This window comes from Lissotriton vulgaris, chromosome 9 (genome assembly GCF_964263255.1).
Source record: "Lissotriton vulgaris chromosome 9, aLisVul1.2, whole genome shotgun sequence".
NCBI classification, from domain to species: Eukaryota; Metazoa; Chordata; class Amphibia; order Caudata; family Salamandridae; genus Lissotriton; species Lissotriton vulgaris.
The window spans coordinates 553,595,768-553,614,602 of NC_141697.1; positions in this window are offsets into that span (position 1 = coordinate 553,595,768).

Here is an 18,835-nt window from a genome sequence, read left to right on the forward strand (position 1 = left end):
CTATCAGTTGCTGCATCTAAGTGCTGATCAGAGGTTGGAGAGATTGCGTGTTTTTTTACATTTGAAAGCACACTGCTGGGGGGGGGGGGAAAGCCTCCGGCTACACACTTCACATGACTGACTGTGTCTATTATGGAAAGCAGGAGTGCTTGGCTGGGAAGGTTGCATAGGTTTGGTAGAGAAGAGTATATTTGCCAGGCAGGGACAATACTTTACACAGCTTACTGGCACTCTGCATCGAATGCCGGTTAGTCTGATGAGTTTTCCACCATAGATACAGTCCATCCCATAACAGTGGATCTACGATCTTGCAAGGCTGGCAAACTGACATCATTCCTATGCTGGTAATACTTCCAACACACAGAAAAGCCCTACAGGTGGTGAGGAAGGCATCAGGTGAGGAACCTGGCAAGATCTCTGCTCATCTTGGTGTCTGGAAGAGGGAAACCCTCAGCAGGCAACTTCAAAATCCAGAAAACACTATCCTGGTCTTCAGGATCTCACTCTTCAAATTACCAAACTCATGGGCTCTAGTGTAACTCAGTTCCAGAGAACTGATATGAGCATGCTCCCAATCAGAAAGAAGTCTTGTTCACAATTATAGGCTGTCTGCCAGTCTGACATAGGCCCTTTCGCAGGTTTATGTTGATAAATGTGTAGTCCAACAAATGCCAGGTATCATAAAAACAAGTGAATGGGTAAAACAAAAGGATGCAGGCAATGCCTCTAGTGTGGGCAAGTATGAGATATGCCGGGATACTCTGCTCTGATTAATCATATTATTACAAGCATCTAGCCTCTCTGCCACCAACCACAAGGTCTCCTCGTTGACAAGCCGTGAAAGTTACACCCCTGGGCCTAAGAGTATATGGCACTTTAGCTCTCCTCTAGCCCAGGTGAGCTAGACACCAGAATTCAGTTGGTTACTACATCACAGGCCACATGGGAAAAACAAACAGAAAGAGACCTATAGAAAATATTGAACAAAAATATTGAATGGGACATGTGGTACTAACAGTTATCAAATTGTCATCTTCATAGGGAAGCACTTACACTGATACAGGAAATTAATGACATTAAGAATCTGACACTGACATTGGGAAGTAAAGACAGAGATAGAGATATATTGATAAACTAGTTAACAATGACACAATGGCGGAAACACACTGACACTAAAACAGGGAAATGGGAAAACTGGGAGAAAAAAAGAGTCAGATAGGGATCTACTCCAACTAGGTCATAAATTCACTGATTCTGAAATAAGGAGGCTGTGGTATTGCATCGGTACAAAATGGGATAGACCACAGTAACACTATGAAGGAGACACACTGTTAAGTAGTACAACTACCTTATAGCCAATTCATTCTATGTCCTTTCTAGGTCTGGCTACAGGCAATTTTAGCTGTGTTTGAGCTCATGTCCCCCAAATACACTAAGAATGGGTTTGGGTCATATCCCTTCAGTTGTTGGTTGCTTAGTCAACCCCAGTCAGTCATTGCTCGTCTGACGTCGTTCACATTGGATACCTGCTGACAGGCATTTTCTGCAGTTATACATTTTGCAGTAGCAATTTTTCATTAGCGATGGGTCAAAAAGGAGTCTTGTTTTTGACGAAGTCTCATTTAAAATGACCAGGGCCGGACTTGCCGTAGCGGGCTCCGAGCGATTTCCGCATGGGCTGGTAGTGTGGGGGCCGGTTTTGGAGTGGTGGAGGCCGTTTTTTTGTTACTGGGAGCCGGTTTTGCAGCAGTGTTTCCAACTAGGACCCCCCTCCATGGGCCAGTCGGACTTAATTGCCAGGGCTGGTTTGCATACTCATTCTGGCCATGAATATGACTGCACTGAACTATTGCAGAGCATTCATACATCAACCTTTGCACCACCAACCTATTGTGATTTGCATATTAATTAACATCTAGAATGGCTTGACCTAAGTGCAAGAAGGATTTTTCACACGTTGACATTGATTAGCCTTGCAATATTTATTTAAAAGAGATCTTAAATATCTTGATGTAATCCAATAAGGTGACAGTGTATCAACTATTTCAAATTACATGAATATAGCTGAACCTCTAATAATAACCCTTTCTCCTCACTCCAGATGGGCATCTAGTAACTACATGTAGCCCTGCACCCTACTGGAGCTGCCATCATAATGTGGAAGGAGCAGATAAAGAAATCGCTGTTGGAATGGATAAGAAGAGGGAAAGGATGCCATCTGCATGAACATTCGTTTTTTTATAATTCTGTTTTCAAAGTTTAACCCTTTCCGTGCTGATGACGGAACCGCTCCGTCATCAGCTGCGGTGGCGCTGTGCTGATGACGGAGCGGTTCCGTCATGGCCCGCCCGACGCACCTGTGCGGCGCATTCTATTAAGCGGGCGGGGCCATGACGGAACCGCTCCGTCATGAGCACAGCTCAACCGCGGCTGGTGACGGAGCGGTTCCGTCACCAGCATGGGCGCGCCGCGCGGCCCCCCCGCCGCCTTAGCGCTGCGGCGGAATAGCCGCCGCAGCGATGCGGTTAAGTACAGCGTACAAACAACAAATCTTTACCATTCCAACACTTGTATTCTCAAAGATCAGTTAATTTTTACCCAGTGTCCAGCACCCATAGAACATCTGCATATTGCTTAATTCCATGCCCGGGTTGTTCTTCAGAAATGACATGAGCGGACTCCAAATGTCACAAGGCTGCGAGGATATAGGCAACTCCTCCACATACAGCTCCAGTGTGGTCTTGCAGGAGACTAAGGGCCAGATGTAGGAAGCCTAATACCAGTCGGTAGTGGTTGAAATAACCGAATTTCGGCCGTTACCGACCGGTATCAGTCTTTTCAGATGTAGGAGGCCACATTTCAGGATTCGGTAATTTACCGAATCGGTAATTTAAGAAATCGGTAAATTACGAATTCTTAAAATACCGATTCGGTAAACTACCGAATCTGTAATGTAAGGATTTGTTATTTACCACCAACTGTTAGTTGGTGGTAAATAATGAATTCCGTTAAAAAAACAATTTTTGCTTTTTATTCAGTGCCATGTGGCAGACATGCATGCCCTTAGGGCATGTATGTGTGCCACATGTGCACCCATGCACTATTCAGGGGTGCAACAGGGTGTCGATGTGACACCCTGCCACCCTTGAAAAGGTTCCTGATATTACCGATTCGGTATTTACCGATTCGGTATTTACCAATCAGTATTTATCCAATCGGTAATTCCCATTCATTCCCATGGGCCTCCAGGCCCATAGGAATGGATGGGAATTTCCAAATCGGTATTTACCGATTCGGTAAATACCGAATCGGTAAATACTGATTCTTAATTACCGAATCTTACCGATTCTGTAATTTTCACCGAAAAATTATCTACATCCCATTTACCTATTCATAAATACTGAATCGGTAAAATTTAGTATTTAGGAATAGGTACATTGATATTACCTACATCTGGCCTATATCTTTTATCCAGTCATGCACATTTGGCACTGTATGTTTACCACAGTTCATTGCCACCAGCCTTTTAGCTAGGAGAAGCGCCACTGCTAAAAATGTACGTTGTGTTGGTGGTATGTGTGTGATCCTAGTAAGCACATCTGGGGCACTAAGACTATGCACCACCATTTCCCAGTAATCATGTACCTTCGTGTATGTACGTTGTGTTGGTGGTATGTGTGTGATTAATCCTAGTAAGCACATCTGGGGCACTATGAATATGCACCACCATTTCCCAGTAATCATGTACCTTCCTGCAGTCCCAAGCTAAGTGTAAGAACCCTGCCTCTGACGTCCCACAGCGAACACAGCAGAAATCGTTGTGTACCCTCTATCGGAAGAACTTAAGCAGGGTGCAGGACTTTAAGTGGGGGGGGGTCTGAGGGAGTCTGAGCCCCCCAGTATTTTGGGGGGCTTCGAAAGTGGGCTCTAGGGGCTCTATTTTCGGGCCTCGAAGGTCAAAGGTAGGGTGACCAGACATCCCGGTTTTTGTTTGGTGTTACTAGTGTGGGTATCATGTCTTGATAGTGAAATACTGTCAATTTCGTTTTTCACTATTGAAAGGCTATCTTGCCCATAGGATAACATGGCGAATCCTGTGTAACATGTTTACCTGCATATCTTCCCAGACCGGCAAGATAGACATATGCAATCTGGTATCCCTGAACTCAGAATTTAATAACACATCCTTTAGTGAAGATGGTTTTTAAATTCTAAGTTTGGAAATAGCACTTTGTGAAAGTGGCTATTTTCCTGTTCAACCTTTCTGTGTTTCCCTGTGCCTGGTTGTGTATTGACTGTCTGGTTTGTGAGTGACAGGGGCTGGGGGCGGCTCCAGGAGGCTGGCTGAGTCAGCACAAGGCTGAATAGACCCATCTGCATGTACTCTACATGCAGATGGGTGCACTCTGCCAGTGCACCTCTTCTTCCTTTGTGAGTGTGGGCCAGGGCCATAGACGCACCGCAGGAGGTGGAGCCAACATTGAGGCAGGCAGGCACAGCCCTATTGAGACCTAGGTGCTACTCCTCTCACCACTCTGGTGATAGCACACAATGCTAGTTACCTTGATTTAGACCACGCCGCTACGTGGATAGGCCACACCCCTTTAGGAAATGTGTCACGCCCCTTTTAGAGCACCACCAGGTTTTTTTTCCCACTTAAAGCCCTGGCGGGGTGTAATAAGTTTGTTGTAAGAACTTGAAATGTATAATGGGTAGGTTGTTGTTCAAGGTTAGCATTACCGTCATTGTGCAGCAAAAGCTCCACTCTTCTAGCGATAGTGGGGTACGCCCTTCGATGTCCCTATGTATTCCACTGGACCATCGCCACTGGTGTTGACATCGGTCTGTCCCTTTGTGTTGTGTTAGAGTATTGGGACCAAATGCTTGCAAGAAGTGAGGGTAAGTAATGTCTGTAAGGTATTTAATACAGGGGGCTCCGTTGGGAAGGTGGGGTATAATGCTTTCATTGCGGCCTTAAAGCGGTGATATGTAATTCTAAATGTCAGTGTTTGGTTGCTAATGTATGCAATATCCGCCTGGTTAAAGAATCGTCCCTCTGGATACATATCCCCTATTGTTTCCAGCCCCACCTGGTGAAGAAGAGCCACCGACCTCGTCTCCTGTGTAACCATGAGTTCAGGGTGTGGCCCAAGCGGCAATGCAGGAGGTTATAGTGGCAGTTTGTGTGCTCTTGCCACTAGTGCAGTGCATTGTGTGGTTTTCCGTCCGACTTGCTGTAGTGTGGTTATGTGTTAGAGTATATCTAAGTGGTAACCGGTGAGCCGCCCTCTCTTCCACCGTCAGGAGTGGTATATATGGTTGTGGGTAATACCAATAGTATGCGTACTGCGCTTAAGCACATAGGTAATATAAGTGTAGGTCCGGTGCTTCGAACCCACCTTGCTCATATGGAAGAGTCATGTTGGTTCATTTAATATGCAGTTGTTTGCCAGCCCAGGTCAATGTAATTAGCTGCATACGTATCATTTTAAAGAAGGATTAGGGCAGGCCTGTCAGAATGTTATTGAATAAATATAAGAAGTTAGGGACTACAATCCTTTTCATAACCGCCACTCTATCAGCTAGGGAGAGCAGCATTTTTCGCCATCTTGCCACTTGACTACTCAGTTTGTCCAGCACCTTCCATTAGTATTCACATATTACAATTTAGGGGGCCTTTTGGATCCACACCCCAAGATATTTCACTGGCTCTGTACTCCATTTTAGTGGATAGTCTGGCATACATAGCACCGTAATCTGGGTTAGTTGTATTATTATCGATTTGGCCCAGTTGATACCCAGGCCGGAAAAACCCTCAAACTTAATATATTCTCTGAGTAGCGCTCCTAGGTGTTGTGTGGGATTTCAGACATATAGGACCATGTCATCCGCATATAGAGAGATACCTATAGGCCTCTGATGGAATCTGAATGCTGCTTGCGTATGACATTAATGGATTTTGCAAGCCAGGGTTTCCAGGGCTAGAGTGAACAGGATTGGTGACAGCAGACAGCCATGTTGCGCACCTCGCCCTATGCCTATTTGGTTAGAGTTGTGCCAATTTATCCTCACTCGTGTAACCGGTGCCCTATATAGGAGGCGTATCCATCTGAGAAAAATATCCTGAATACCCATGTGATTCAAGACCATAAACATATAGGGCCATTCAATAGAGTCAAAGGCTTTGGTGGCATCAAGGAGTAGCGCCACTGCCTCAAGCTCAGGGTTCAATTTGTATGTCAATGCAAATATGGTCCTTAAATTTTGCACCTTTGATTTTTCCGGTATGAACCCGGACTGGTCCAGTAAAACCATGTTGGGCATCAGTGGTCTTAGCCTGGTGGCTAGTATGTGTGCCAGTATTTTATTGTACGTGTTAATGTGGGCCAGGGGGCCATATTATTCGCATTTGTCAGGCTGTTTATCTGCTTTCAGTAAAACTATCAGGAGGGCCTCTCCCAATGTGGGGGGCAAAATCTGTTTCGCATATGCTTTCGTACATAGATCCTATACATATGGCGCCAACATGTCTGCAAACTCTTTATAGAATTCGCCACTTAAACCGTCACGGCCCGGGACCTGCCCATTTGGTAAGGAGCGAATGGCCTCTGTCACCTCCTCCACTGGTTGCATCAGGTATTCGTGTTGATCATTAGACAGCAGCGCTAGGGCTATGTCCTCCAAGTAAGCGATAACGTTTGCTTCCGACGGGGACATTTTGGATTCATATAGCTTATCATAGTATGTCGATAATGCCTCAAGGATCCTGGGTGTGTCGTATTGCTCGATCCCCCCATCATCTCTCATTTTTGTTCTGGGTTTAAGTGCACCAGTAGGACGTATCTTTGCTGTCAGCACAAGACCAGGGACACGGTGCTTCGGTTGGCTTGTGCACATTACATATCAAAGGAGAGTGGTCTCCTTCTACCCAGACTTTACAGCAAGCGTCCAAGCAGCTAGGAAAGAATACGCACCAGTCAAGAAAAAACTGCAAACTGCCGGCATCCCTTATGCGATGCTCCATCCAGTCAGGTTGCATGTAGAACATCATGGCAATACAAAGATCTTCATAATGCCGCAGTCGGCACTGGAGTATGTCGATAAGGTAAACAGCCCTCACAGCGAAGCCATCACCCTGCATGCAATTACGTGTTGTAATTGAATATGGGGTGACAACATGCGTGAAAAGGCAGCATATTCCAATAAGGTAAATAACTCTCACAATGAAGCCGTCACCCCGCATGCAATTACAACGAGGTTATTACAACGACCGTGTTGTAACAACGCATACTGTTACCCCGCAAGCTGTAACAACGACTTGCGGAGGGGGAGAAGGTGTTGGATTTAAAATCAAACACCTTCCCTACTGTCCACATAGACTGGAGTTGGAATATTAAATTATTCCAACATCCAGCACCCTCCGCCGCAAGTCGCTGTTCCAACTTGCGGGGTAATGGTATGCGTTATTACAACACGGTTGTTGTAACAACTGTGTTGTAATTGTATGCGGGGTGACGGCATGGTGAAAAGAAGGCATATTCTGTCAATAAACTACTTGTGAAGAACAAAAATGCCCCTCAAGACTGTGTCGCTGCTACGGAAGAAGATTGAACTTAATGTACCAAGCTACATCCTCACGCTCAACAGTGCTCAGCTGGTGCTGCTGAGGCATGTGTCCCCACTGCTATCAAGGGGACTGTATGTAGACCCTAGAACTATGACTCATCAAGCTGAGAGCTGGGAGCAAGATTCAACAGAGACTTCATCATAAACACCCTTAATCATATATCTGTCAAATTGGTGCACCACTACCTCCAAACTTCGCTGGAGTCTTTTGCAGCACACCAGATTTCACAAACTGTACGGCCGCCCTCCAGAGAAGTAAGGGTAACCGGGACTCTGTATTTCATTTCATAGCCAACATGATGCTGGCAGCACTAGGCAGCTGGCATAGGCTGAGGTTACTGTTTGTATGGTTTACTATGTATGGGTAATTCTTTAGCATGATTGGGATGCTGAAGTGGGAGGGGGAGGGAGAAATGTTATTGAATGTTGTTGCTTTCACTGTCCACATTGCATGTTGCCTGGCAAGGGCAAAACCGCACCACAGACACATAGAACTCGAAACTGCACACAGGAATCATGAGGAGGGGCCTGAGAGGCTGAATATAACATCTTGCATAACCTGGATTGTGCGCGGACCCCGTAAGACACAACAGGTAATGTAATTCAACAGTTTAGCAATTATCGGTCTCGGGGTAGAGGCGCCCAGGATCGGTCTCGGCCCCAGCGACCAGTGGGTCGGCTCCATCACTAGTAGGTGTGATAGATTGTCTGCGCCAAAGAATTCCTCTAAGCATGGGTTCTACGTATTCCTCTGGTTTTCGTTGTTTACGGGATTCCTATGACAAGTAAATTGCTTCTTCTAGAACGCGCTTCTAGATATTCATTTTTGGCTTGGATTAGCACCAGCACCTTTTCTGTGTTTAGGCATTTGACTTTTACAGACTTCAAGGTATTCTCTGAGCTTGAGATCCTTTGCTCCGCTTCCGTCAGACGCACCGCGTGGTTATCTAGTTTAGTGGCGAGGTGGGCCAAGCGGAGATTAATGTGGTCTATCTTCCCGTCTATGGAATGCAGACTTTGCTGTATCACCAATAGGGTACTTTCCAGTGTGGATGTGCCTGCATTTGAAGTTTCCCCTGTATTATCTTCTGTTATGTCTGGTGTACATCTTGTGCTTTTTCTACTGTCGAAAGAGAGCTTTGGTTGCATTTTATCTGTTTTGCCCATTGATGCCATTTGGTGAATTGGATCTCGATGTCGCGCCCACCCCCATCGCCCCTGACTGTATACCTCGTATTCCGCTACTTCTGAGCTTCCTCCGCTCCCTTCTTAGGATCGTGCCTTCTTTTGTTAGCTCTGGGGGTGTCTGACAAGGGTCTTATTCTTGAGCAGAGTCGTTATGCCAGAGAAGACGTAGCTTGCGGAGTCTGGTGCAGACGGGGAGCGGGCAGCCCACATTACAGCGCCCCACTCTGCCCCACCGCGTCTCAGGGCGTTGTGTATTCTATCAGATTGCTCTTCCGTGCGGCCCCCAACCGCCAAGGGGTGGCCCTCCCTGTGGGTCTTTGCACTCCTCTTGCAACAGCGGCTGGAGAGTCTGGGGGTCAGGGGCACAGCACTTGCCCTACTGTCCTCCTTTCTCATGGACAGGAGATTAACAGTATTGGTTGATGGGTATCACTCAGAGCCGTATACCCTCCCGTGCGAGTACCACATGGCTCTTCTTTGAGCCCTTCTCTTTTTAACGTCTATATCTCCAAACTGGCTCCTCTGATCTGGGACTTTGGGTTCAGTCTGACATCTTACGCCGATGACACCCAGATAGTGGTGGCTGCATATAAAAATCAGGCTTCTGCTATTCAACAATTTCAGAACTGTATGTGCACCATAAACATATGGATGAGCACACACTGTCTTAAACTCAACTCTGAAAAAACAGAGGTCCTGATCTTTGGTAATATGCAGCCAAACTGGGGCAATCTGTGGTGGCCGGCAGAGATGGGAGAATCACCAAAACCAGTGGTCAAGGCTAAGAACCTGGGAGTATGGTTTGACAACAAACTATCCCTCTCTCAGGATACAAATGCAACTGTCTCCGCCTCCCACTTCCTTATTAAGAAAATAAAGAAGATTCTTCCTTATATTCCAGTGGACACCAGAAAAACTGTGATAACATCGTTAATTCAGACTAAACTGGATTACTACAACAGGCTTTATCTGAACATACAGAAGCAGTGCTTAAAAAAGCTTCAGACTGTTCAAATACAGGAGCATGGTTACTGTTCAACACCCCTAGGTGCAAATCTGTAACTAAAGAGATTTGCAGCCTGCACTGGCTTCCTGTAGCCAAACGCATCAAATTCACGGCTCTATGTCTGGCTTACAAGGCACTGAACCACACAGGTCCTGTCTTCCTGCAGAACCTTTTTGCCTGGTATGAACCATCCAGACATCTCCGTTCTACAGGGGCCAAACTCCTGACAGTGCCCAGAATTCGAACATCACACTGGGGTGGCCGCAGCTTTCTCTATGGCACCTAGAAACTCTGGAACACTCTTCCGAGTGAGCTCAGAAGTGCGAGCTCCCTCTCCACCTTCAGGGAAGGTCTAAAAACCTAGTTGGATCAAAACTAGACGCTAGAGCAGGCTTACTGTGTCTTAAGCGCCAAGACACCTCTGGGTATTCGTGCGCTTTATAAATCCTGTTAACATTAACACTCCTGCAGGGGGTGCTGTTTTTGGTAAGAGTCACCACTCTCTGCCTGGGCTCTCCTCCTCTACTGCATTCTATCTATTCAGCTGTCTCTCTGGCTGCCTTAAAGTGCTTTGCTGCCAGGGCAGTTCGCGACTGCCAGTCGTTTTCAGTGATCTGCACCGCAGTCCTAGAGGGACATTCTGAGTACTCGGCAGGAAGGTAGGCACGCACTTCCGCCACCTGGTCTCTTAATCACGGCCTTACTATCTCGTGGTCTTCTCCCGGGCATCTCTGCTGCTCCTGCCCGGGCTGTCTTCCGCAGGTCTGGATCTTCGTGCCAGGCAGTTTCCTTCACTCTGCAGGGGCAGAATGTACTCTCCTCGCAGCTGCCCTGAGTGTTAACTTTAAACTTCTGAATGGACCGCTGCTGTTGGGGGCTTGTGTGTAGCCCACATTGCCATCAGCACACAGCGGTTGCCATCTTGTCAGCCGCCGCTCCATCCCTCAAGTGCACACCACCGTCGAACTTTGCTCAAAAACGGGCCTGCAGGGTGGCCAAGTGGTCCAACATGGCGTACGTGCTTTAGACGAGCTCCGTGGGCCCTTTTCATAATCCTTCTGTTATCCTGCCCATCAGCATACATCCTTCCCCCAGTCCCCCCTATACTGTTCCCAGCATCCAGTGTGTCCCATTAAGTGAATGGATAGCCGAGTCATAACTGGTGTGGCTGGCGGTGGCGCCGTGTGAGGACTGGTGGAACTGGGACTGGGCCTGCACTGCACTGCCGATCGCCTCAACATACTCAACGGTCTCGCGCAGGGCTGCCTCCGAGGTCGGCTCGTTGGCCATGGAGGCCTATGCGGCGTGAGCTGCAGTGGCGGCCGGACCGAGAGGCAGTCAGCAAAACACCGAAGGTGAACCCTGGTGCTGTAGACAACCCTGCACCATAGAGCGGAGCCCTGTGAGCCTGGAGCTGGACTCGGCCTATCACCTATGCGGGCGGCCCTTACCTGAACAACGGACCTGCTGGTAGCGGCTGCCGCATGTGGAGACTGGTGATGGCTCCAGAGGGTGCTGCGGCGGGGGGCGGCCTGGCGGACCGGAGTGTTCAAGAGGCGCTGACATTGGACCCCGCCACACTGGATGACGTTGTCCACAGGCACCATTAAATTGGGCGTGCGGCGGCCTGGATGTGCCTGAACTCAACTAAAAATGCACACGTGACCACCGCACTTGCTTATTCACGATTCAGGAGTGGCATCCTCATATTGCAATTCCGTGGCATTTGGGAAGGGGGCGGGTCAGAGGCACCTATTAGGGGGGTGTGGAGGTGCTTGCATGCGGGAGCGGCCGGACTAGGTCTGTTTGGGGGTTGCCTGCATGCCTGCTTCTCCGCCGGCCTAGAAGGCAACAGCCACACGGACTGACTCTGGTGGAGATTCTCCGCCATGTGGGTGATGATACTACAGCGGCAACGGACTGTGGGGCATTTGCCGCTGCCTGCGGATCTCCCGGTTGGCTGAAGCTCAATTGCCGCCATTGAAAATAACCCAAGATAAGTTGCAGGGTACCAAGCAGAGTACACTAGATCGCTATGCTGGGTCTGAGGCACAGGCGCCGGAGTTGATGAGCTGGGTGTCTACCGGACCAGATAATGCCGCATTGATGGCAGCAATAACACAGTCCCGTGAGGCGCTGGAGGCTAAAATCAGAGCTGTAGGGTCTGATGTTATGCTCATTCGTCGAGATCTCCGCAAAGCGGTCGACAGAACAGCAGAGGCCAAAACTCACATTTCAACAGCGGAAGATACAGTTGCATCCCTCCAAACACAGGTGTCCTCCTTGGAGTCTATTACAAAAGGGCTGGTGATCAGGGCGGAGGACGCCGAAGGCAAAGCACGGAGGAACAACCTTCGTTTTGTGGGTTTCCCAGAAGGATGTAAAGGCAACAACATGGAGCAATTTCTTACAAAGTGGATAGAGGGATGGATCCCTCAAATAGTTCTATCGTAATGTTTCATCATTGAACGCGCACACCACGCCCGACCACAACCTATCATTGCTAGACTATTGAACTTTCATGACCGTGATGTCGTCCTTGCACAGGCCAGATTGGCTGGCGAACTCCACTTTGAGTCCCATCACATTTTAATCTTTCCGGACTATACGCGACTGGTGCAGTAGCGCCGCCAGTCGTTTGCAGTCGCGAAGGATCGGCTCAGAGATCTCAAAATCCAGTATGCTCTGCTCTTCCCAGCCCAACTGAGGGTGGTCTACAAGTCGCGCACCCATTTCTTTGACACCCTAGAAGAAGTCTTCGCCTGGGTGGACGAGAAGCAGCCGCTTCGGCTGCACACCCCGCCACTACTCAAATCAAAGTCATCCTCTGGAAAAGGCACGTAGCAACTGAACAAACCTAAAGAAAGACTAGCCACAGATCGCGGTCGAGACGCCGCTCCAAATCATGGGGTGCCTCCTATTCCCGGATGGAGGAAGATCAACAAGATCTGTCACTATTACAACATGGGGACTGAGGGCTGTATCCAAGATGTTTAATAGGCTGTTGACATCGGTTAAGGGCCTACGAGAGACTTCTCCCCCCACAACTCTCTTCTCAGTATCTGGGAACTTTATTTATGTTTGGGGAAAGTTTATTGGGGATCCATTGGTGTGGGGTTGCACCCTGCCCCCGTTGGAGCAGATGTAAGACCCCCACTGTGACAGATGCTTCAGCTGTTTTGAGGTATAGGGTGGGGTGGGAGGGGGAGGAATTAGGATTGTTTAGTTTTGTTGAATGTGCTGTGTCATACTCTGTTATATATATGGTCTTCATGCCCTACGACAGGCCATGCCCAACATATATTTTATATATTGTGCTCTATGACAGACCCACTTGGTAGGCTCCAGGTAGTTAGTTGGAATATACGGGAGAACTGGATAAAATTAAAAGAGGGGTTGTCCTTCGGCAGGCCAAACGCGCCTCTGCAGATGTCCTGTTACTGCAGGAGACACATTTTATGGGTTCCAAGGCGCAGTGTCTCTCCCGTTGTGGATATATACCGATTTATCACGCAGAAGTTCACGTGGGGTGGCAGTCCTAATACATCGTAGAGTTCCCTTTGTGCATGCTAAAACATGGTCTGATCCCCAGGGTAGGTATATTATTATCACTGGCTTGTTACAAGGGGAGTCCGTTACACTGGGCAGTATTTATGCACCCCCTATGCTTTCGGAGTCATTTGAAGAACGCCAGATGAGGACAATACTGGAGATGCCAACAGGCTTCTCTATAATAGGTGTAGACTGGAATGACGTAGTGAATGTGGCCCAAGACAGATGGAGACCAAATGGCGGGCAGGCAACACTCAGGGACACAAGTCTGCAGACACTGATGCGGGATATGGGGTGAATGGACATATGGAGACATTTGCACCTGACCACACAAAGCTATACATAATACTCTGCGGCCCACGACTCCTTCTCCCAATTGGATTATATAATTATACCAGTCACGTATTACTATCGAATCGCAGTGACCAATATTCTGCCTTGGGGTCTATCGGACCACTCCCCAGTGGTGGTGACTTGGTGTTTGGGGGTAGCCTGTCCTCGCTTCCGGTGGCGTTTATCGACATGGCACCTCTAGGACCCGGAATATAAAAGGCACTTGTGTCAGGTGGTTGCAGACTATTTTGCAGTCAACCTAGGCACGGTACATTCCGCAGAGATTATCTGGGACGCTATGAAGCCAACCATTAGGTGTGCAGATAGAGAATATTGCACCGCTCAGTGGAAAAAACGAGAGGAGGCATTGCTCCAGACCGAGTCTCGGTTGATAGAGTTGGAGCGGAGGAGTAGGGGAATAGACAGTGGTCAAATTTGCCGCCAACTTCTTCTTCTGCAACAAACATATGCCAAGTTACTGGCCAAAGCTTGGCTAATCGCATCCTTCCTTACATGTCAGACCTGGTTCACCCTGACCAGGCAGTCTTTATTCCTCGTCGAGCGACTCGCCACAATATCCGACAGGCCCACAATGCAGTAGCAGCGATTGATCATTTGGAAGCTGCTAGCTGACATAGACAGAGCATTCAATTAGCTTGGGTGGACATACTTGTTTGCCCTCCTGCAGCGCTTAAATATAGGGCCATGACTCCTGCCCTATATTCGACTACTATATACCGACCTCACGGTCTCGGTTAGAGTGGCTGATGCTGTCTCTGATCCCTTCTCTATAGGATGTGGTACTCGACAGGAATGCTCCCTGTCCCATTATTTATTCACAATTAGCAATGGAACCACTGGCCTTGTGGGTCCGAATCTATGCCCTGGTAAAGGGATTTGAATGGCCGGGAGGGTTTTTGGATCGGATCACCCTATATGCGGACGTTGTTCTTTTCTTCATAACGGAACCACATCGGACGGGACCTCGAATACTCCGCATTATGCAGATATTTGGTCAACACTCTGGCCTGTTTATGAATGCTAGAAAGTCGATATTGAGGCCTTTTCGTGGAGGTTCAGAAATGGGAAATAACGCTAGCCACAACTGGGCTTAAGTACATCGGGCCTACATCTCGTCATCTCATCATCTGAATCGGTGTCATGGAATAGAAACATTGCCCCATTTGGACGCGTACGCAGGCTGAGATGGAGTCCTGGGTGCGTATGCCCCTATCCATATTGAGAAGGTCGGTGATATTTAAGATGGTACCCCTCCTGTGCCTTCTCTTTCAGCTGCAGAACCACCCTTTTCAGTTACCGGTCTCCTGGTTCCGTCAGCTCAACTCAAGACTAAGCTGCTTCCTATGGAATGCTCAAGCTGCTAGAGTTGCGCTCAAAACATGTTTTCAATGAACATACTGCTGAGGTATAGCGACCCCTGATATCCAATCATATCATGCCACATCTCCTCTTCTGATACTGAACGACTGGTGGTATGGGAATAGCAGTGACACAGCATACCAAGAGGAGAAATGGCTCATGGGAGATACACTACCCCATCAGCTTTTATACACCCCAAGAGTGCTACGGTGTCTTCCGCCAGCCACATGTGTGGTTTTCAGAGTTTGGAAGGAGTCGATGCGCAGGATGGGGTGGTGGAAAAAACTGACGAGAGAGACGTCCCTTTGGCAGAGCTGCCTTGTACCGCTGGTGTCCCCCTTGGTGACACCAGCGGGGACAATGGGAAACAATAGGCATTTCCACATTGGGGGATGTAATGTGAGGTACCATCATGAGGTCCTTCCAGGAGCTTAGGAACAAATTTGCCTTGCCACAGACCCAATTTTATAAATACTTACAACTGCGACATGCCTTATCCCCATATATCACGTATTAGGAATCTCTCCCAGAGTTTAATCCGATAGAGGCAAAGGTTTTTATGGGAGACTAGGGGGGCCACAATACTGCGCAGATATATCAAACTATAGTGACAAACCTTGCCACAACCTTGGACTTACTCCAGGATAAATGGCAAACAGACCTTGGTCCCCTGGACAATGACGGCTGGACAGAGGCCTTGGAATCCCTGAGAGGCGCCGCAATAGCGTCTTCCCTCAGACTTATTCAGTTTAAATATTCACACTGTGCGTATTTTACTAGACCCAGACTATGGAGGGTAGGATTGATAGATTCCCCTTCATGTCTACGATGTGGCAGCACGGAAGGCACGCTCATTCATACCTTTTGGGAATTAACTGCGCTTAGCAGATTTTGGAGGGGGGTTACGAATTGCTTATCAGAGGTGTTGGGATGGGAAATACCTTTGTCTCTTAAGCTTGTCCTCCTATATATCACGGAAGAAATAGGGGGAAAAATCTATAAAAGACACCTACTATTCTTGGGCCTTACCCTGGCAAAAAGAGATATAGCTAGGGCATTGAAAGATCCGACACCGCCTAAACTAGGAGCCTGGAAGGCAGGCCTTGATTGGTCAGGAGCAGCCTATATTTTTAAAGCACAGGTATGCCCACAAAAGCACACAAAAATTTTGAAACGTTGGGCAGATACAAAGGGGTACGATATATGAGGTATGGCCTGACGGGTATGATATATGGTCTACTACACAATATGAGACACAGTTGTTCGTAAAAGTTAAGGGCTGATGTTCACAGACCCAATAAGTGTATGTTTTTGTATTACAAATGTCATATAGAAATCACCTGCTTGAAAGCTATTGTATTGCCCAATATACATTATTTTCCCCGTGTAGCGAATGTGATTATCTTATCTGCTGAGTTAATAAAAAGAGTTATGGGAAAAAAAACGGACTTGTAGTGTGATCGATTTTGTTGCATGTTGTTCTCCAGGTGCTCACTCTACATTTGCGGTGCGCTAGGGGCACAACACCCACCGGAAAGGATAGTTCTCATCAGGATCAGCGTTACGACCAGTGGAGCTGCACTAAAGTGCGGCCATTTTGCTTCGGGCTCAATAGCGCCCCTCATCTGCATAAACATAATGCCATTTACATACAGATATGACGTACTGTAATACTAGTAAATGTGGTATGTTTGCAAATGGAATGTGGCAGTATTCCTGAGTAGTGATTAGTGAGTAATACTGAAAATCTCAACATGCACAAATGATTACAAACTGAAGGCGCAAATCTGAGCTTGCACTTGGACTAATCTGTGATGGCACAAATCTACCCGTGTAGCCAAGTCTACTAAGTAATGGTGCAATTTAGGTTTGGCAGTCAAGATTTCTGAGGGCGAACATGAAGAAACATTCAATTAGAATGAGTGACAGAGCACTTTTGAACATGCACTTAGGATATTGAGTGACTGGCCAAACATAAATATACCCTCATGACTAAGGAGTACTGGGACAAATAAAAACGTGTGGTCTGGATTACTTAGTGGTGGCAGGAATCTAAACATGCATCTAGGGTTGCTGAGTCATATGGTAAATCTGTACATGCATATTGGCGGCAATGGTAATTCTTGCCATATGGTTGTCATTCTCGGTACAATGGTACCTGTTCCTTTTCAATGCATAATAGTTTTAATTCTTGACATTTTGTAGTCATTCTTGCAGTGTGGTTAATACATTGGCACAATGTTGTTAACTTTTCAGATACATTGCGTGCATTTTTTGGTTAAACAGTGTCCACCTATGGAGTAAGGTTTGCACTGATGTAATGATATGATCTTCATATTCTGGTCCCAATATTGCAACCACTCGAGATTCCTTCAGCGAAATTATGGACCCACTCCAACTTGATACGTACCTGCATGTTTAATGGCCTCCATTAAAAAGCACAGCGAGGTACATGTTGTTAACAGAAAAAATGTGTATCTGTACTCACAATCAATTATTTTGTTAATGGTGAGAACTAGGCCTGGGCAGTAAATTCCATTCTACTTGCGGAATTTGCAGAATTTGGGTAATTTCACGTTCCGCGGAGAACGCGAAATTGCCCAAAATTCGGCATTTTGCGGCTTCGCAAAATCTTTTGCTTCTTCGCGTTCTCAAATGCGTGTTCGCAAGATATTTCACGCAAACAACTATTGCGAACAGTAAAAAAGCATCGCGAACAAGCAATTCCGTGTGTTAGCGGAATTTCTGTGTGTTCGCGGAGATGTTTTACCGTTGCGCGGAAATTCGCGTAACGAGATTACACTAGTTCCGCCCACCCCTAGTGAGAACCCTCACCCATTTTAGGTGGCATGCTTCATAATCTGATCCCTCCTCACACCAGGACCAATGGTACCTGGTGTGGGCTACAACAATCTATATTAGAAAGGAGATCTTGAGTGGTTATCAGATAATGTGGGCCCTTATGAAAATAATGGTATATTGAGTAGTGCAGAGTGTTAAATGTGTGTGAGGTGGATTAAAACTACCTCTTGGAAGACTAAATCTAGGTTTTATTCTGGTGCCTCCAAGGGATATATTATAAAGATCTAAGGGGAGTGAAACTTCCCCCCCCCCCCCAGTGCAAAAGTGTTCAACATGGTTCTGCCCAGCCCATGACCTTACTATGATATTCTTAGGGATTCTTCAGGACCATGGATGTGCTTGTTTGTGTTTTGGAAGCGGTGCACACTTGGTCTGGTCATTTGCTCCTGTTAGATCCCCTTTTTGTGTTGTGATAATAGCATCCATTCTCACACTCTCTACTACACCCCATACTCATGCGCAGTGACATTATATTCATGGTGCTTCCATCACATGGTTCAAACTTCTCACATCTCACCATTCATGTCCCATATAGTTTATACTATTAGCAATGCCGTTTCAATCATGAACTATGAAAGGCTCCAAGGAACCTGATATAAATTGAAGTGCTTCACAACTTTAACAAGAGTGGTAAACAATATAATAAATAATTACATTGGACCACCTATAAAGTGTTTTAGGTATTGAAAATGGGTATGTAAATCACTATTTAAATACCACTGCAATACAGTAGAATTTTCTTGAAAAGAAATGGATTGTACATACACAAAATGTTACATGTTGTAATCAGTAACATGAGAAAGATATATATAAAGTGAGAGGAAATGGCTTTGTTTGCAGGTTCACCCTCACTTTTTTGCCCCACTTTTTGACTATTAGGTGTACTGG